This window comes from Gambusia affinis, linkage group LG08, assembly GCF_019740435.1.
Source record: "Gambusia affinis linkage group LG08, SWU_Gaff_1.0, whole genome shotgun sequence".
Lineage (NCBI taxonomy): Eukaryota > Metazoa > Chordata > Actinopteri > Cyprinodontiformes > Poeciliidae > Gambusia > Gambusia affinis.
This window is the reverse complement of record NC_057875.1, coordinates 20,267,816-20,288,011: the sequence shown is the minus strand read 5'-3', so window position 1 is coordinate 20,288,011 and position 20,196 is coordinate 20,267,816. Positions and strand designations below refer to the sequence as shown.

Genomic DNA, 20,196 nt, shown 5'->3' with positions numbered 1-20,196 from the left:
TGCCTGTCTTCATCAAAACAATAATTTTGGCTGACCTTACAGCTGAGAAGAGCCGGCAAAGAATCCACAAGACGCAATAAACAAACTTACTTTTAAAACTTTTGCAACACTGACCAAAGCTGTCAATTGCAAGAGAGCATTTGGGGTAGACTCTGGGGACTGACAGCGAAGATGACAAGGAATACAATATAATTGTAGGAATGCATTAATGTTATTATAGCCAGTAATAATGGTCCTCGAGAAAGGTAGGACTGTTTATTCTTTTAATTATGTTGAGATAGTTAACATCTTTAGAAATTAATATGCAATTAATTTCACTATAGGAGACAGTTGAGTAATTGTGAATATTTATTTCCACAAAATTTTTTAAACACTACCAATAATAAGAAGTCATTGATACGCAATGATCAAGGAAATGGTTTGTACACTGGTACGAAAAGGCAAAAGGGCGAACTGATCCGAAGCCACTTTTGAGGCAGCACTAAAACGGAGTAAAAGGGGTTATTGAAGTGTAACGACGTTCCTGGGGTCCGCTGTCTCCTAACGCTAACTGGCATTAAATGTGTGTTCACGCTCTCACCTAACAGAGACAGAAATTCATACAAAGTCAAAAGGGGATGAAAACAACAGCACTGACGAGCCTTTCTCGGAACTCACCTTGAAGGTGAAAGAGCGGAGTAGTTCCACAAACGCAAACAGTCCAGAGAGCCAAGTGAAGAATCCCTCTAACGAAATCTGGCGACTTTTATTTAGAGAAATGTCCGTAAGGAAGTTTTACATCTCGTCTCGCGTCCTGTGAGTGGGTCTGGGGAAAAGGCACTATTCCGCTGGAAGGGAGGAAAAACAGAGTAGCCAAAACCCGGGTCACGCTGTTTGACCGAACAGTCGCTGCTGTTTGGAGACGGCGCGGTCAACTCCTCAACAAAAGAGTCTCCGGTTGGAATAAGAGGACTTTCTCCACGCCCAGGTGCGGAGTCACATGGTAATTTCCAGGTATGCGCGCGCTTGCCTCTGACCAGAGCCTAGAGGCACCGTTCGCAGTGGCGGCAACACACCTGTGGGATGTGACTCTCACGCACTCGTCCTGACCCTCATCGCGTTCTGGAGCCCCGGAGGTTTGCGTACAAAACGGAGGGAGGACGAGGAGGAACCCAAGCGGACAGGCTGGTTGGGAGGGTTGGAGAGAAGCGCGCGCAGGGGGAAGAACAGACGACAGCGACAACGGGAAAGAAGTATCCCCCTCTCCCTTACTCCAGTGCACGCTGAAGGCGAAGCCGCTGTGTGCGGAGGAAACAAGGAGAAGGCTACAAGTTGTGTCTCCTGCTCGCCGACACACACGCACATAGAAAATACTTCCGCGGATAGGGAAAGGCAGCGGTACGGAGGCAGGCAAGCCCCGCGCTGTGGCTCCCAAAGTGCTGCACCGGATTCAGCTTTCTGTGGGGGCGTTTCCAGGTCACTCCAAGCAATAAAGCCTAGTATTCATTATGAAAAGTAATAGCTCCTACTTAATTCTACTGCCAGTGTCCGGTACGCTGTTATATTATTTTATTTTCTCAATCCAGTGTAAAAGCTTTATGAAATGCGAACGATATTCACGACAAATACATATCTGGTGTGACAAATTAGAACTGTTTGAGAGATCGCGTTAATCTATATGTTTTGGACAAACCTTGTTTGAATCGGATAGAAAGTGAACTTTAACCTTTTACCGTGTGTACAGTGGATGAGCAAGCTAAATTTACAATCTATGTTGCACTGGGTGTTGTCCTTCTGGTTCTTTCCTGACCAGAAGCTCCCTTATACACGTTCAGAAGTCTTGTCTGTTCGGAAAATATTATTTATAGGTTATTTAGAGTAATAGTGGGTACATCTGGAGTCCTTTCCTGTCTTTTTTTTTTTTTTTTTTTTTTTTTTTTTTGGATCTCCTCAAATAATCCTAAATATTTTTAAATCTAAGGAACTTCAAACGCGTTTGGTTACGTGTCTTTTTTCAGTCCACTATGATTGTGCGTCTATGTCATATCTATCTTCAGCTCAACAGTGATTGGCTCCAGCTGGATAAACGGTCTTTACGTCACAGTGGGAGTGTGAATGCTACATCAAGCAGCAGGCTTTATATTCGTAAGTTTGCTGAGAGGTCAGTGTGAACATTAACTTGAGTTCAGGTTAACGTCATCTCAAAACATTTCACAAGACAAAAAGTCTACACAAAGAAGTCGGTGTTGTGTACACACTGTATTAGAAATTGTTTTATTTATGCACTATATGTATGTATATATGGGTGAGTTTTTGTGTGTATTTTGTATTCTGAGCTGAACAACCCCAATGTGTGAGGAAAAATTAAAGGTTTAAAAGTGCTGCCTTGCAGGTGGTTTAGATAAATTGGGGCTTTGCTTATTACAAATTACTCCACTTTGTCCCCTGGTCAAAGTGTATCCAATGAAGTCTTGTCAAGTACAGGGAAATTTGAAAGTTATGTTGATGTTGCTAAATATATATAGACTACACAGATTAAAGCATAGCAGTAAATTTTACAATTAGCAGTGTGCATAAACACAAGGCTTTCCAACATAACTCTAAAGAGGCTGATTGGAATTGAGCTCTCATAACTGTAATTATCCTACATATGTTTTTTATTCTCATGTCAAAATGTTGGATGCAAAAAAAAAAAAAAGGTTAACGCAGGTATCGGATTGTGCTTATAAAATACTGTTCCATTGACTTATATTTATTTCCATTCCTCATATTTTCCCTGCAGACAAAGCTTTTTGAATAAGCCAAGATTTTATTGACAGCCTGGTGACCATTATGCATTTTTGTTCCCATTAGAATACAAAAGATTAGTCCAGATTATTATTGGATTGTGGAGTAACAGAGGAAAAAGTTCCACGTCGGGTCCTTGCAAGTTTGAGGTCATGACCTCGGATATTTCGCTGCACGCGCTTACAGCCTCTAATAACTAGCGTAGAAAAACACACTCCAGAGACGGCCTGTGTCTATCCAGTAACAATCTCATGGTACTCTGGGATAATCAACAGGAATCACTCTGGACAGCTTTCTAGTGTGTATTGCTTTGGATGGACATAAACCAGTTGCCAGCGGAGGCTGCTGACAGCGAGGTCTTTCAGCTTTGCAAGGGAAGACATAACGGTTGTCACATGGTGATCTTGTCTGAATCAACCAGCGAGTTTCCATTTTGTTGTTGTGGCAGCAGCAGAAGCCTCGGCGTCAGCTCGCTTTAAAACAAGCTGACAGTAATGGGAAATTAGCTGTCACCATAAACTATACACATATGTTGTATTTTAGGTGACTGGATGCAATGATGTTAATTGCACTTTTCTTGGTGCGTAAACAAGGAAGCATACACACACACACGCCGCTCTTATTCCAAATAAATCAGTGCTGATTAATGCAGTTCTGGGGGAAACTGTTTGGTTTAAAAATACTTTTCCAAACCAACCCTCTTCGTTCATTTACATTTCACATAGCCCCATGTGCCTGTGTCCTCACAAGAGAAGGTTTAGCAGTCTGAATAACACAAATTATTTGTGTGTGCTCTGTACCTCGACTGCTGAATCGTTAATCAGAAGGAGTAGCTATAATTTTGGAGCTCTTCAGTGTTTATAAGCTGTGAACACTTAACGGGCTTTGAATGAGCCATATGTTCACGTCATTTTTGGTCTGATTTGTCAGAGATTTGTGGCAAACTCAAGCTGCAAAGAACAAAAAGTAGGATTATCAATTGTGTGCTGATGACCACATTTTGATTGTTGCTACTACTCAAAATAACAAAAAAACAAGGTTCCTTGGTACAAGTACCACTGGTGGGACTTGGTAACCTTAGAGTAAATTCTGACACCAACTACTTCTAATGGAAAATCAGAACTAAAAAGCAACCAAAAATGATTAGTTGTTGAAACACACCGATGTTTACTTTAAACAGGAACTAGAAAAAACACAAGTGCCAGTAAAATGTTGACAACGGTAAACAAGGAACCAGAGCTGGTGGCTCATCACTTTATCTCATGTGTTCAAACATGGATTTGTGAATGAAGCCAAACTTGAATTTAACTATATTCCACCTGCAAGTAGAAAACCAATGTGAGATGTCAGTATCTTGGATTACTGACAAGTTAAGTGCTCTTAGCAATGATAGGTAATAAAAGTGAATTTCTTACACATTTTATGTACTAAAACAAAATTTTCATTACTAAACTTGTACTGTACTATTTATAGAAAAAAATTTAATTATCCATACCATAAAAAAAAATTTAAATAACAGCTAAGAACTGCAGCTAGCGCTATATTTAAACCCACAGTGGCCATATTGGATTTTATCTTTGGCGTCCATTTCACTTCGACAGCTGAATTTGGAGAAATTCCTACTTAATGTTTCAACTTAGAACTTGACAGCTGTCATTTCTGAGCGCAAATATAACACAGCTAAGTCTTTAAAAAAAATTTATTGAAAATTTTTAAGTTGTGCTGTGATAAAGTACAGATATTTCAACCATTTGCTACATCACCATCATAAACTGTGGTAATGTAGTATATCACTGTGGTGGAACATGTTGCAAAGGATTTGACAACAACAGGATTAAAGCACAGAGACTCTGTAGGATTATATGAATGATTTTCCCCAATTAAAGTATTTTTTTTTCCTTAACAGTAAAAACTGGCACTGTGAGTTTCAAACTGTGACGTGTCTTAGAGCAGGGCTCAGTGTCAGATTTCTGAGTGATTTATTGGCGTGTAAATGGGTAATAAAAAGCTTGAGGACGGAGGAGACGTGATAATTACCGGGCTCATTGACAAGCTAACTTCTATCATCAGTAATAGCTAAAAACTGTTATTTCTTTTTAATGTATGTGTTCAAACACTAACATAGGTTGTGTGTTAAAAAGGACTTTAGCAACAAAACTACTGACAGTTCACCACTGCAGTTACTGCTGTGGTTTACGTGTGCAGCAGCGATATTGCAGTTTGATTTTGGGATTGATGAGAAACCAGAACACCTGGGATTTTTACTTAACAGGACTTCCTGTCCAGTGTTTTACCTTGAAAGACAAAAAAAAATGCAAGTTCTAAGCAGAAATTACATCCATGCCCAGCAACACCAGAAATGGGGAAAAATGACAAGTCATGCCGTGTTTCCAGTTTAACGTGCCTGCCTGAATGTTAGTGCAATGAAACCTTTGCATTTAGCGAGGTAGTACTTGCAGAAAAGGTTTGAGAATAACTGTCTTTAAGGGCACGCGCTCTGTAGGATTATCTGAATGATTTTCCTTGATTGGAGTATTTTTCTCATAATGTAAAAAAAAAAAAAATGGCTCTTTGAGTTTTCCAACTGTGACAAGTCTTAGTGCGTGGCTCAGTGTCAGATTTTCTGAGTGATTAATGAGCATGTCTGCTGAATTGAAGGAGAAGTGCTGCCTTTGCCTAGTGGGCCCTGGAGCAAACACTAGAGACTGCGTGGGTTTTTGAGTCAGTCCCTAACTGCTGACACAGGCACTGAGCTGGCGGGGATTCACAGAGCAAGATGGGGAAGATGGCCTTCACAGGTCTTCACACTGACTGATGAGATCAAGACGAAAGTAGGCCAAGCTAGACAAGTGTCAGGCAAACAGACAGCCAGCGACAGAGCGAGAGAGACAAACACCCTCCTATCACACACAGAGCCTGGAGAGTGGAAAGTGGCAGCACACAGCCGGGTTGTTTTGGGTCTGAGTTCAATATGTCCAAATCTGTTTGTCTAAAGAGTAATGAGGCTGCTGGATCTCTGAGCATGTTAGCCCAGGGGAGTCTGGGTAGCAAAGAAAGGCCAAGTCGAGGCTCTTTAAATTCACTGGAGTGGAACAGAGTTTTACTTTGTTCTATTAGATATCCTGATGACACTTTGATCAATGCGCCTACACCTACCTGCAGCGTCCCTTTATTTTGCTCGAATAGTGATGATCCGCTATTATGCCGGTGTCAAACACGGCCATTATTCACATAGTGTCCCTCAGCTGGTCCAGGGACTAAAATATTGGACTATCAACACATTATATGACCTCATTCACGATGCAGTCTTCCAGATGCCCGTAATGATGTAGTGGTCGTAACACATTCAAGGTTCATAGTTCACAATGTTTGCCATAAGGACAGACTGCCCTCTGTTGGTCAAACCCAGTATTGCATTCTATTTAAAAAAAAAAAAAAGTAAATAAAGTCATCTTTTTATGATCGTTTGTTTTGTTTATTCACTCTGCATGTAAAAAGATAAATTACTATATCCTTTCAGAACAGTATTTCTATATTTAAAAAGTTTGACATCAAACGTTGCTCTTCGACACAAACAAGTACAGATTCATAACAATTTGCAAAGACCTGTCAATAAAATCAAATAATTTCAGGTAGAACTTTCCATAAACTGTACAAGACAAACTACAAATATTGCTCTTAAATGTACATAATTTAAATTTTTTTTTTGTTGCATTCTTTGGAAACTTATGCAATACCATAAAATGGATTACATGACGATCAAAGTGTGTCAAAGTGTGTTACATGTTAACAAGGCTTAGTCTTTTACACAAATATGTCTATTGAAAAACCAGGGAAGCAGCCAAGAGTGATCATAAACTCAAGTGGCAGAAACGTTTAACTTCCTAAATTTTAGTCAGCTACTCAAATCGCCACAAATACAATCTTTCTGGTTGAGGGACAAAAAGAAAAGCTGGCTATAAGAAATCCTGCTTAAAAAAGGAAAACAAAAAAAGGCATTTCGGAGGCAGCAAGAATGTGGAAATTGATGACCCAGACATAAACAGACAAGTCAAAGCCCAGACATAAATCCAGCTGTGAATCTGGATTGAGAGGATTTAAAATCGATGCTCACATAAGATCTCTTTCCAGTCTGACTCAGCTCGAACTATTTTGCAAGTAACACACAAAAATGACCATAACTAGGTGTCGAAAGTCTATTGACATACACTGAAAGACAAGCAAAGGATATCCTTACAAACTGTTGACAAAATGGGGGTGAACGTGAACACACGTTTCAGACTTTTATTTGGAAAACAAGGCTTAAAAGTGCGTGTCCTTGTCCTCTGCTACCATGTGCGCCCTCATCACATAAGATCCCAACTGGATGCTCTTGGGTTTGTGGCGGCAAAGTGACAAAATGAGAAACGGCTCAAGCGAGTGACGCAACTTCTGCGGGAGTGCATTATCAGTTTTGCTAATTTTTGTCGTATCAAACTGGAGGCTGCCAGATAGGCGATGGAGGCAGATCGTGAAATGCGAGGTCAACAGATGGAGCAGTTCGCAGGGACTTGTGGGGGTGCTGATGAAGGTGTAGGAGACGAGGGAGTGAAGGAGTGTTATTGGAAGCGGAGGCAACACCCCTTACATGACTTGCTTTCTAACTGAGCGGAGAGCACCTCCAGCTGGACGACTTAGAAGCTATTTGAGACGCGTGGAAACGGAGAGAGGGACTTTAATCTAGCTGTGGAATGCGTGAAAGGCTTACGTACTTGGCACAGGCCACGTGCGGCAAGGAGACATCAGGTTTGGCATAAAACGGGCAGACAGGCTTATGGTGTCACTCTTGACTCAGTCTGGGGAAAGAAAAAAAACTACAAGCTGGGAATAGCAGGGCGGCAGCAGTGTGTGGGTTGTTGTGAACAGTCTGCACGCGTTGGACAGACCGAGTGACATTTGAAGGAGTTGAATGACGTCTGGAGATGTACCGCAATAAATATGGGGCTGGTATAAGCAGGGCGGTAAATTTCGCGGATCAGTAAATCACCAAAAAAAAAAAAAAATAAATAAAGTGTATCTTTTTGACCCTAGGGTTTTAGGCAGAAACCACGAAGGCGCAGCGAGCCACGTTTGTCCCTCTCATATCAGATGTTCGCTCACACTCGCTCGGTTGTCATTTCACCCAAGCAAAAAAACAAAAACACAAAACGTCATTGTTTTCCTCCTCCTGCTCTTAACATAATCTAATCACAGCTCTATCGTCTCCAGGTGGCCCCCAGTCTAGAGAGACAAAGAGACTTTTAACATAGCTAACCGTCTTTAACACGGCCTTGATCCGAAGCAGACCAGATTACAAAATGACCCTCTTTAAGGTCCGACTAAAAGCCCAAACACGCCTGCTTTCACTCACGCGCTCTCAGCAAGCGCGCGGCATCCATTTCGTCCGAGATAAGACGGAGATACCGCATCCATGATAAGGTCTGTCAATGTGTGATTACGGGAGAAAGCTGCGCTGTGTAGCTCATGATGGCCATATCACTGGATTTAGCAGATGTCTTTCTTGTCCCGTCCCCAAACAGACCCTACTTACGAAGCTTTTAAACATAGAGACAATGACAAAAGTGTGACACATTAGCTTTCTTTATGTTTGATAGTTCAGGGGGGAAAACAGTTTTCAGCAAGTTAAAGACTTCAGACTCTCCACTGAGTGTCTTTTGGATGGCACCAGCACCAGTCTGTGCTGAACGGCGGAAACAGCCATCTGTTCAACTGTATTTTCATTCCCCGGCATGCCATCAGGAAAAGCCGCAGCCTGGAGGAACTTAAACCACTCCTAAAAAGTCCTAATTGTTCAACAGGTCAATTTTAAGCTTTATATAACAGCACCACCAAATGGCAAGGCCCAGATTATTACGAAACCTGCGCAGAGAGGGCAGAGCTGCTGATAAAAAAAAGAAATTCAAATGCGGCTGAAAAGCAATTATGGCTCTAGGAAAATAAGAGGAGATTATTACCGTCAAGGTTATTAAAGGACCATAACCCGAAAATGCCCTCAAATGCACTTTAAGCGCGGATAAAAGGCTGGTTTTTATGAATTAAACTTTGCTGATGCGGCGCGCTTCTTGTGTTGAGAAAAGAGAAATTTGCGCGCTCCAGATTGAGGATGAAACAGAAACTGGCGGGATTCATTTGAGATTACTCGGCGCAAACATAGTGTAATCCCCTTATCTGCGTACTTACCTGTCCCTGACAGTGATCCAAGCCTACACCTCTATGAGCCTCATTGGCCTGACATTCTGGCACGGGCAAATCCCCGTCTAATGTGTCAGCTCCGGCAGCTTTAACACCTGGCACAGCAACGCTTATCTGCCGAGCACCCAAAAGCACCTACATTATACCACTGAAGCTTCACAACAAGTGAATAAGGTTCCTAATATCCGCAGAGAGAAATTGCTGCTTGCGTCGAACACAACGCGTGTGAAAAGCTCAGATTTCAGTACATGTGCAGAATGACAACTGCGGCCGCAGTCAGCATGTGAATGCGTATCATTCGCATGAATGTCATAATGATTTGGATCTTTTGGTCATTTGAACTGTTGGTGTTACGATACACATACGATACGTGTGCTATCGTATGTGTGAACAATGTAAACAATGTTTTGTTTACATTTCTGCTGTCTGGATGTTTAGTTGAGGTGAAGTTATCATCAGTGTGAATGCTGTAGGTATTCACACAGGGATTTCAATCGTCTTCAACAGTTTTTCTGTATGCAGTTTGCCTATTTCTTTACATTTCTGCAAGTTTTATGCAATTGACTTGGATTTATTCTGCGATCGGTTTTCACCAAAAACCTTCAGTTTGCAGCATCCCCACTGCATTTTCACGGAAAATCCAGGTTGTTCCGGGTTGGAACAAACCGGTTGTGCAGCGCAGCAGAGCTGATCAGACCGTCACCATGATGGCGTCGCAGCCATGCTTGACAGTTGCTGCAGTTTTCTCAGAGTTGAAAGTCGTTGAATCCTTTTCACAGCAATTTGGGGAAAACTGCTTGATCTTTATCTTCCCTCAGTCTTTGGTATGCAAAAGATTGCGTGCAATCAAAAAAAAAAAAAAAAAAAAGCTTGTGGGAAAAGGTCTGTGTAACCGGATCCCTTCTGCGTTGTGCTGGTTATTGGTAATTAGTCAGGCCGTGACTCGGTTTGGCTTTCTTCGATTTATTCTGACAAGTATTAAAAAGAAAAGCAATCGTTTAACAAGCTGCCCGCTCCAAGTCCTCTCCCGCAGGACAACATGACAAAAAGGGCGGGATCATGTCTCACAACATTAAACAAAATAAACCTTCTTTACACAACATACCTGACAAGTATTAAAAAGAAAAGCAATCGTTTAACAAGCTGCCCGCTCCAAGTCCTACACAAACAAAAATACATAACAGAAATTAACTTAATAAATCTATAAATAAACTGGAAGTATTTAGATAGGAAATAAATAGGACACACCTCTCCCGCAGGACAACATGACAAAAGGGGAGGGCCTAAGGGACGCAAACATTTTAAAGACAAAACCATAAAAGAAGAAATAAAAAGGAGGGGCTACCGTTCTTAAAGTAACACGTTCAAAACAATGACAGCTTTTCGGTCAGGTAGAGAACAATGATAGAGAATACAAACAACCAAAAAAAGAAGACATTTTGTGTAATTATAACAACCAGGTTACATCTGCATCACCAAATGGCCTGTAAAAGTGCGATTAAAAATCATATGAAGACCGTAAGTGGACGTATTTATAATGTTGTTGGATTAAAAAAAAAACAGAATTTGGTTTTCCATTCAGAATTTACATGTTATAGATTCAGAGACAGTTAAATATCTTTTAAAAAAGTGAGAAGGGCGCTTCTCTGACCCAAGTTTAGCGGAATGACATTACGTCATTTAAACATTTTATTTATTTGTTTTTTAATTTATAGCTGTTTTATAATGTTTAGGCCAGCTTTATTCTCTTTCCATGGGGTGTCGATGCACCAATACTGCATTCTGCAAGCCGTTTTTAAGTGAGCCTGACCAGCTTTGCTCTTGTCTACGCTGCCATCTGGTGGTCATGCCATAACATTGCCTTTTTGAGAACATTGATATGTGGGAATTTGTGTGCGGGGATGATTTCAAACCTTTTGGATTATAAACACAACACTTACACTTAGATACTGACTCTCTTGTCAAGCTACGTGCGAGTCAATTTGTGTTTTGGTGGTGAGATGAAAAAATATCGTATCAGTTAAACACTTACGTTAAATACGTCTGTACCCAGAATGCACCGCGCCAAAATCCACAGTTTTAAAATACGTTTATTCGTAAAACAAACAAGTGCGGTTAGTTTTTATCCCATGTGCCTCTAAAATAGTCCATGTTTTGGAGTAGGGAGGAAAATACGAGAATACTTTGAACTGGTCACGAAACCGTGAGTTAAAATGGTATGTAGCAACTTGACTACCCCTCCGCTCACATCTGAACGTCAGCTTTGCGCAGTGGCAGTATCGTAGCCTATGAGGTTTATCCGAGGCGCGATTATTGCTAGTTGAAAACTTTACCCAATACCCCGCCTTGACGACTTGAAATATAGTCGGCAATGGCAATTTTTGACGGTCTCTACGGAGGCTGATTTTACTGTTAAGAAAATACATGAAATTTAACTGCAATGCTTCTTATAAGCTAAAATCTGACTCTTGCGTGGAACAAATCTGAATTATAGTATTAGTAATTGGAACTCGCTTTGATTGATTCCGCTTCTGTCGAGCCTTAAATGTTGTGACACCGGATGTGACGTCATCGCAGTTTGGACATTTTTTCGTTTACTTTTCTACACTGGCTTTGACAGAACTAAAAGATTTTTTTTCGACGCTTATACTATTCTTTGATCCGACACTTCGCCATGCTTCTTCCAAAGTGTTTTAACATAACGTTAACAAATCGATCGGACACTTTCGACCACTTCCTGTTTTACAATAGACGTAATTTAATCTCTGTTCTTAATATCTGCAGAAATTAATCTTTGCCATATGCTGTAGAAATAGAAGAATATGATTACTAACATAATTATAATAATTTGATCTACTGGTATTTGCTGAAACCACGCCCACTGTAAAACCGTGATCGAAAGAGATAGAGCCCAGACTAAAGAGTCTCTGCGGATGTTATTGACGTCAGCTTTGCGCAGTGGCAGTATCGTAGCCTATGAGGTTTATCCGAGGCGCGATTATTGCTAGTTGAAAACTTTACCCAATACCCCGCCTTGACGACTTGAAATATAGTCGGCAAAGGCAATTTTTGACGGTCTCTACGGAGGCTTAATCTGATGTTAAAATAATTGTGAAGTGGCTTTCTACAAAATGTAGATTATAAAATTTAGGGTGGTCTTATTTACAAGCTGCATTTCAGAAACTATGATCTTTTACCAATCAGTTCTCATTAAGCTCCGCTGATGGTGATCTGTAAACAGCATATTCTGCTTAAACTTCTTAAAACAAAAATTGTAAGTGTATTAATACCCATGATATTGGGGAAAACATTTACATTCTAAATGTATTTAGAAAATATGATTAAGTCTAAAACAAGGCAGGTGACAAACCAATAACCTCTTGTTTATTGTGTTGGTTTTATAATTGTGCATGCGCTAAATGTAACATTTATCTAGCTCTGTAATGTCACTCCTAATTTGATCCATTTGTATGACTTGTAACGTTTGCCTTTAATGTCTGTTTTGTCCTCAAGTTTATGACTGTGATGTTTTGAATTGCATTTCTCAATCATCAAAATCTTAGTGAAAGATGAAGCCACGTTTTCAACCATGGGTTAACATGACAGGGAGTAAATAGAGATCCAATCCGCTGAGGTCAGACTGGCATCTTTGCGCAGTGGCAGTATCGTATCCTATGAGGTTTATCCGAGGCGCGATTATTGCTAGTTGAAAACTTTACCCAATACCCCGCCTTGACGACTTGAAATATAGTCGGCAATGGCAATTTTTGATAGTCTCTATGGAGACTGATTTACTTGTAAATGTAATTATATTTAATTTTTGTTTAATCTGGTTAACTTTCAATCATTCAGGAAGGACAAAGATGTTAGCTACATGAAGTGTAACAATTTGTCTATGGCTACCAACAGCACTTCAGAATCATTTATTTCTCGACTTCCACATTATAAAACCAATGATCTTTTTGGAATCAGTTCACATTGTGTCTTTTCATACATTCTTAAATATTTGGATGACCTATAAATATTTTTTTGTTTAAACTCTTCAAAACAAGACAATTCTAGGTGTTTTAAAATTCCTGGTATCGGTCAAAACAAAACAAAAACAAAATAACTGTTTCAAAACACAGACAATATAAGATGTTAAAATGAGAAATGTAAGGTGGAACACAAGTTTTGATGTAAAAGCAAACAGTTTTACTAAAATTCAGATTTAGGCATTCCCATTTCATAAACTTTTCGAAATGAAGCAAGAGTGAGTTAAAAAGACAAAAAAGACAAAAAAATATTTTTTTGTTTAAACTCTTCAAAACAAGACAATTCTAGGTGTTTTAAAATTCCTGGTATCGGTCAAAACAAAACAAAAACAAAATAACTGTTTCAAAACACAGACAATATAAGATGTTAAAATGAGAAATGTAAGGTGGAACACAAGTTTTGATGTAAAAGCAAACAGTTTTACTAAAATTCAGATTTAGGCATTCCCATTTCATAAACTTTTCGAAATGAAGCAAGAGTGAGTTAAAAAGACAAAAAATGTAAAAGAAAAAAAAAAAACAAAAAAAACGATCAGCTTGGAAAAAATAGCATCCTGTTTGGTTTGTTGTTATTTTTTAATCTGGCAAACCTGCAAAATATATTCTTTTATAATTGTGCTTGCGCTAAATGTAACATTTATCTAGCTCTGTAATGTCACTCCTAATTTGATCCATTTGTATGACTTGTAACGTTTGATCGTTTTTGCCTTTAATGTCTGTTTTATCCTCAAGTTAATGACTGTGATATTTTGAATTGCATTTCTCAATCATCAAAATCTTAGTGAAAGATGAAGCCACGTTTTCAACCATGGGTTAACATGACAGGGAGTAAATAGAGATCCCATCCGCTGAGGTCAGACTGGCATCTTTGCGCAGTGGCAGTATCGTAGCCTATGAGGTTTATCCGAGGCGCGATTATTGCTAATTGAAAACTTTACCCAATACCCCGCCTTGACGACTTGAAATATAGTCGGCAATGGCAATTTTTGATAGTCTCTACGGAGGCTCAATCTAATGTTAAAATAATTATGACGTGGCTTTCCACAAAATGTGGAATATAAAATTTAGGGTGGTCTAATTTACAAGCTGCATTTCAGAAACTATGATCTTTTACCAATCAGTTCATATTAAGCAATGCTGATGGTGATCTGTAAACAGCATATTCTGCTTAAACTTCTTAAAACAAAAATTTTAAGTGTATTAATACCCATGATGTTGGGGAAAACATTTACATTCTAAATGTATTTAGAAAATATAATTAAGTCTAAAACAAGGCAGGTGACAAACCAATAACCTCTTGTTTATTGTGTTGGTTTTATAATTGTGCATGCGCTAAATGTAACATTTATCTAGCTCTGTAATGTCACTCCTAATTTGATCCATTTGTATGACTTGTAACGTTTGATCGTTTTTGCCTTTAATGTCTGTTTTATCCTCAAGTTAATGACTGATGTTTTGAATTTCATTTCTCAATCATCAAAATCTTAGTGAAAGATGAAGCCACGTTTTCAACCATGGGTTAACATGGTAGGGAGTGAATAGAGATCCCATCCGCTGAGGTCAGACTGGCATCTTTGCGCAGTGGCAGTATCGTAGCCTATGAGGTTTATCCGAGGCGCGATTATTGCTAGTTGAAAACTTTACCCAATACCCCGCCTTGACGACTTGAAATATAGTCGGCAATGGCAATTTTTGACGGTCTCTGCGGAGACTAATTTTGTTGTAAATGGAATTACATTTTAAACTGAGAAGTAATAAGAACGCTATCTGTGTTCAGTGGTACGTATTTCCGAATGGTGATGGGCCAGATAACACAGGAACCTCAACACATGCGCCGGGCAAACAAGACAAAACCCTGTGTCAGCGCGCGTATCACTTTAAGGAAAACCACGTGACCAAAACAGTTCCTGTATCGTTTGGTTGCGCATGCGCCAAATTGTATTTGTGAAGGGGAAACAGTGTCGACACGCTTGTGGGTTTTGTTGAATGGAGAAACTTTGTGTTCTATGCTTTGCGTTGGTTTTCGGCTCGTATTTGAATACCGGCATGAATCAACCGAGGAAGAGGATTTTTCCTCCCGTGTGGGATCATTCTTGATCTGGTCGCGGAGAATAAGGTAAGTTATTATTCGGTTCTCATTTCCACTTTTTAGAATTGTTTCTTTCGGCTTATTCCAATTCCTTCCTATAGGATATTTGAATTAGTTTACAGGGGGTTAACGGTTGTTTATATTCTAGGCTGCAACTGGAGCTTTTCCACAAAATGCATTACGGGGATGATCCTGTCAACACTCCGCGATAAACCCTGGTGCTTCCAGAAAGCAGGCGACTGAACTGGACCTTCAACTCAACCACCTGCTCCCAGTTCAGGTTTGTCATGGTTGTTAACTGCGTTTATATGTATTTTAATGTTCTTGCAAATTAGCCACACAGATGCATTTTCTTCTTCTTTTTTTCCTCCTATGACAACCTGTGGCAGCAGCTGAAGATGGAAATCGAAGGGATCAGTAAATGTCTCCTCAAATGCTGTCATCAAGGTATAAAGATGCATCTCGGAGGATCCACTACAATACTGGGAAATGCAAAGACTACGATTACCCTACGTTATACAAACAATAATTACATTTCTATGTATCATTATCAGTGACCTGTGAAAGGATGTTCTCAAAAGCGAGAGAAATGGTTTGTAAACGGCGCAATCGCCTCGGCCCAAAGGCTGTTTCCAGTCACTTGCTGTGACATGATCTGCAGCAGCAACAGATTGTCAGCACTGTGTCGACACAGTTTGAGATATACGCCATACACCTAATGAGGCATCATCTGTCCGTCGCTATTTCTGAAAGCAGTCAGGATGTGTCTAGTCAACGAAGTCTTGTAGTTTCTGCATAACAGAATTCAGAAGTGATTTTTCTCTTCCCTTCCACATTTGAAAACCAATTTTGAGCCAGTTCGCATTGTCTTGTGAAAGCAAAGCGGAAAATTTCTTTTCATCAACATATAAATATTTGGATGACCCATAAGTAGCCAAATATTTCTGTCTGAAGTCTTCAAGAAGAAATAGGCTCTTATTTTTGTCAGTGTCATAACTAGTCTGAGGTTTGGACATTGCACGTCAATTTACAGCAATGGGCTGTGCAAAACCTACCTGCACAACACATTGACTGCTGAGTCAATGATAGTCAATGATGAGTGATATTAGTAGCCATTTAAGATTTTCACCAACTGAAGATGAAGTGTGTAGTCACTTTAGCATTTTTTTTTTAGCAACTGTGAAAAAAAATCGACAGAATGCAAATTGTTGAATTCTTTGGGCTTCCTGCTTCTTCATGTAAGTTATCTAAAATAATAATAATAATAATAAGAAGAAGAAGAATAATAATACTAAAAAAAAAACCTTGATGAATTGTTGTATTTTATAAAGTGAATGTGGAATTTGATGAGTTTGGCTGCTGTCAGTTTAATTTTATTAAAGTCTAACATCGTAGTTCTCACATTGAAGCAAACGTTGGTTTTAATCAGTTGGTGCTGAATATTGTCCAGTTATTTTTAGATGTGATTATGATGTTATTACTGTTTACTCTGCAGAGCTGCTGAACGAAGATGAAGCCATGTTTTCAACCATGGGTTAACATGGTAGGGAGTGAATAGAGATCCCATCCGCTGAGGTCAGGCTGGCAGCTTTGCGCAGTGGCAGTATCGTAGCCTATGAGGTTTATCCGAGGCGCGATTATTGCTAATTGAAAACTTTACCCAATACCCCGCCTTGACGACTTGAAATATAGTCGGCAATGGCAATTTTTGATAGTCTCTACAGAGGCTGATTTACGTGTAAAAGAAAACAGACATCCCAACTTTGCTTTCCAAAGTGTGACAACTAAAGAGAAATCTAAAACTAAGCAGTGAGTCATGTCGTATCAGTGTCGATAACACTGTCTTTGGTCGATATTTGTGTTTAATGTTATGTTCCCACAACTAATTCAAGTTAAATCAAATTTGATTCGTGTAGCACATTTCAACATCAAGGCAGTTCAACATGCTTTACATCATACAAACACAAAAATCAACTATTGAAACATTACTTTTTTTTTACCTTTTCATCAAAATGTTGGCTAGTGTTTCATTAAATATAGTACAAAATCAACTCTTAAGGTTTAGTCTACATTGAAAGGAACTCAACGTTTCAGCTGTTTTACAGTTTTCTGGACGTTTGTTTCAGATTTGTGGTGCTTGGAAGCTGAATGCTGCTTCTCCATGTTTGGTTCTGGTTCTGTAAATGAAGAGTGGTTAATTAGTAAATAGACTGTTTGTTTTTTCCTTGCTACAGTTAAAAGTAGATACACTGTGGCAAGATTTAATTCTTGAAACCGGAATAAACACATATTGCGATGCAGTGTGCATTCTAGAACACACGGGGGCGCTCTAGATCCAGGATAAAGGAGAAGAGACGAGCAGAGGATCACAGAGTTGATTATGCTGAGGGTTAATCGTCACTTGTAAATGTTCTAAAACCTAAAATAATGTTAGTGTTGTCATGTTTTAGCATCTTACAGAGACGTAATTGCTTTGCTATTAAATTAGAAAGCGATTTTGTTGTAGTCAATCGCCGTGTGGCGGACTTAATCAAGACTTACCAGCTGAACTCATAAGACTCTTGTCTCACCCGGAAAGGCTCTCGAAACTTTGATGTTTTTGTAAACAGTCTTAATTTCCTCTTTATTTTCACTCTTTGCTGTTTATGAAAGTGAAAATGAGGGATTTAATGTCATGGTATGACACCAGTTTGCCTTGCTAAACACATAGATATATCTATAGATATATATATTTATGCTAACCTGCTACCTTCCAGTTTCCTAGTAGTGGTCGTTTGATGTGCTACTTTTGCTAAGAGTATTTAGCGTGCTGTCGTTTGTTCACCATTCATAATGAGTCATTGTTTCAGATGTTGGAGTGCGGTTATAGAAAGCCATCTGTTGGTTGTTACTCTCCAACTTCAGCACTGAGAATGTGAAAAAGAAATCGGAGCAACTGGTCATCTTCATCCCAAGTCAAATAAAGCTTTGAAGAAGAGAGATTTATATTTCCCTAAATTACTCAGAAAGACTTGCGCATTGAATCTTGTGGCAATCTGCGAAGCATTTCCTTTGGCTTGTCCTCTGTCATGTAGACCCACAGAGCAGTGATCAGTGAATCTTTTAAACGTTATGTTTTCTGTGTGTGGTCCTATTGACCCGATTATGACCCGGCGGTCGCTCCCCGTCAGGATGTGATCACGGTTTCAGTAACATGAGCTGAAAACAGACGGCCCTTTTATCGGGTCAGTGTCTGAGCTTTTGCTGGGAGCTCCTCAGCCGTCCAGCCACTCTCCTCTGCGTAAACAGGAGCCTAATAAATGCCAAAACATAAACAAATACACAGCACAACACGACAGGACTAGTTCCTAGGTAACCATGTGACAGTGCTCAGGATTGCTATGGAAACCAGTGTGTCCTTCCCTCCAACCCCAACTCTCTGTGTCTCTCTCCCTCTCTAATGTCTGTTTGGAAACGTGATGAGCTATTACCTTTATTGCATCTCAGTCTTAGCGTCTCACTGTTGATTACTCTTAAAGTTAATTTTTCTAAGACGTAAAATCATTTCCACAAAGTCTAGAGGCAGCAGTACTCACTGAGGAATTCACAAATGAAAACCTGCTTTTCATTACAAAGAATAATAACTTATCATAACGTTGAACTCCGTGACAAAACCGAAACTACTTATTACAGGAGACACAGCTATTTTTGTTGTTTTTTTTGTTGTTTTTTTTACTTCAGATGTCTGTTCAGTAAGCTAATCTACAGTCTGCTTTTAAAGCTGGTGTTGTTGTTTTTTTTGTCACAGTGGGTGTTGCATTTCCATTTTCTAAATAGGAAACCACACTTGTCTTCAAAGACTAAAAAAGATCACAGCCGATTCTATTTAAAACGCAGGTGCAAACTCTAAAAAAGGGACGCTTTGATTTGTGGCCAATTGCGGACACCCTTGTTGCTTCACCTGTTGTAGCAGGTCTTCTCATTTTTGTTCTCTCTGCCGTTTCTTTTGTGGGGGGTGTTTTAGGGAGACGGCTAATACATTTAGAGAGCACATGAGAGAGCAGAAATCTCAAAAGTTCTTTAACAAACCCAATTAAAGTTGTTGCAGTCCTCCAAAGTTATCTGCCTTTTTAATCTCTGCATGGTGTACAAGGGATTGCCCCCAATTAGTTGCCTTCTGTGACACCGTGACATGGAAAGCAGCTTTCCTGATTGTATTTTCAGCCTCAATTACTCTGTAAATCTTAACGGGAACCCAAGGAAAACTGGTCTCTTCCACTCTTTGTCACTTTTTTTCATTTGGAATGATTTGTTTTCCTTTTTAAGTGATCTACAAAGTGTGGTGTTTGGTTTTTGGGGCACAGGTGCTCCAGTTGTATTACATTTGGCGCAAAAGGCCTGGCTGTCTTATTGGTGAAAGCAATCTAGTGTAACCTTCCAGTTCCCTACAAAGCCTTTTGTTTTAAACTCTTCAGCAAAATTTGTTTGCATTAGGAGGGGGGAAAAAAAACCCCTCCAGACCAGTAAGAAAAGAAGCTAACTGGGCTTAGCATCAATACTAAACAGATGGCTAAATATAAAACTATGACTTGGAAACATTCTGGACTGAACTTCAATGTGTTTTTACTTTTGGCTTATTTTTATATAAGGGGTGTATCTTAATTGTTCTTTTGCTGAGTGGTGACACATGAAGTTAAGACGGGGTCCTGCAGGCTAGATAACTGTTGTTTGACACATCTGTCAATGAAATGAACACTTCTTTTCTTTTTGTGGGATTAAGGTCCCAAAAAATTCAAGTTTCCTACTCATTCAGTGATTCAGTGTCTGTGCAGCAGACAATGGTATAACGATCAATAACTAAACTGTTCTTTTTATGTCCTTACAGCTACATTTGTTCCTATGGTCTACAGCGACAGTAGACAATTTAGATTCTCTTTTGTTGAAATAATTTTCTTCGCAACACGTTGGTTTCAGAAAATAAAAGGTATACAATTACTTTGGAATAAACAAAAACGGATTTTATTAAGGAGCAGCCTTTTAGCATGGATGGCCAAGTTGTCTTAATGAATGCTAGCATACATTCTGAACGACAGCATC

At 39.5% G+C, this 20,196-nt stretch overlaps 1 protein-coding gene, 1 long non-coding RNA gene and 6 other non-coding genes across 9 annotated transcripts in view; 7 read left to right on the top strand and 1 right to left on the bottom strand.

Annotated features, from left to right (window-relative positions):
- Window positions 1–2,790, bottom strand: part of plxnb2b (plexin b2b) — a 154,020-nt gene extending 151,230 nt beyond the window's left edge. The window contains exon 1 of one of the 2 annotated variants that reach the window (XM_044124107.1): window positions 658–2,790. The gene's annotated coding sequence lies outside the window, so the exon portion shown is untranslated. The remainder of the gene's footprint in view (window positions 1–657) is intronic. The other variant, XM_044124106.1, reaches the window with a different exon arrangement.
- An 8,466-nt stretch (window positions 2,791–11,256) lies between these two features.
- On the top strand, window positions 11,257–11,397 carry LOC122836360. The gene has a single exon (XR_006371506.1). It is a non-coding gene; the product is annotated as a U4 spliceosomal RNA (small nuclear RNA).
- A 547-nt stretch (window positions 11,398–11,944) lies between these two features.
- LOC122836358 lies at window positions 11,945–12,085 on the top strand. Its single transcript, XR_006371504.1, has one exon. It is a non-coding gene; the product is annotated as a U4 spliceosomal RNA (small nuclear RNA).
- Window positions 12,086–12,642: 557 nt separating this feature from the next.
- LOC122836357 lies at window positions 12,643–12,783 on the top strand. The gene has a single exon (XR_006371503.1). It is a non-coding gene; the product is annotated as a U4 spliceosomal RNA (small nuclear RNA).
- Window positions 12,784–13,895: 1,112 nt separating this feature from the next.
- LOC122836353 lies at window positions 13,896–14,036 on the top strand. Its single transcript, XR_006371500.1, has one exon. It is a non-coding gene; the product is annotated as a U4 spliceosomal RNA (small nuclear RNA).
- Window positions 14,037–14,601: 565 nt separating this feature from the next.
- On the top strand, window positions 14,602–14,742 carry LOC122836356. The gene has a single exon (XR_006371502.1). It is a non-coding gene; the product is annotated as a U4 spliceosomal RNA (small nuclear RNA).
- Window positions 14,743–14,964: 222 nt separating this feature from the next.
- On the top strand, window positions 14,965–16,524 carry LOC122835234. Its single transcript, XR_006371288.1, has 3 exons — window positions 14,965–15,147; window positions 15,269–15,400; window positions 15,513–16,524. It is a non-coding gene; the product is annotated as an uncharacterized LOC122835234 (long non-coding RNA).
- Window positions 16,525–16,706: 182 nt separating this feature from the next.
- Window positions 16,707–16,847, top strand: LOC122836354. The gene has a single exon (XR_006371501.1). It is a non-coding gene; the product is annotated as a U4 spliceosomal RNA (small nuclear RNA).
- Window positions 16,848–20,196: the final 3,349 nt, after the last annotated feature.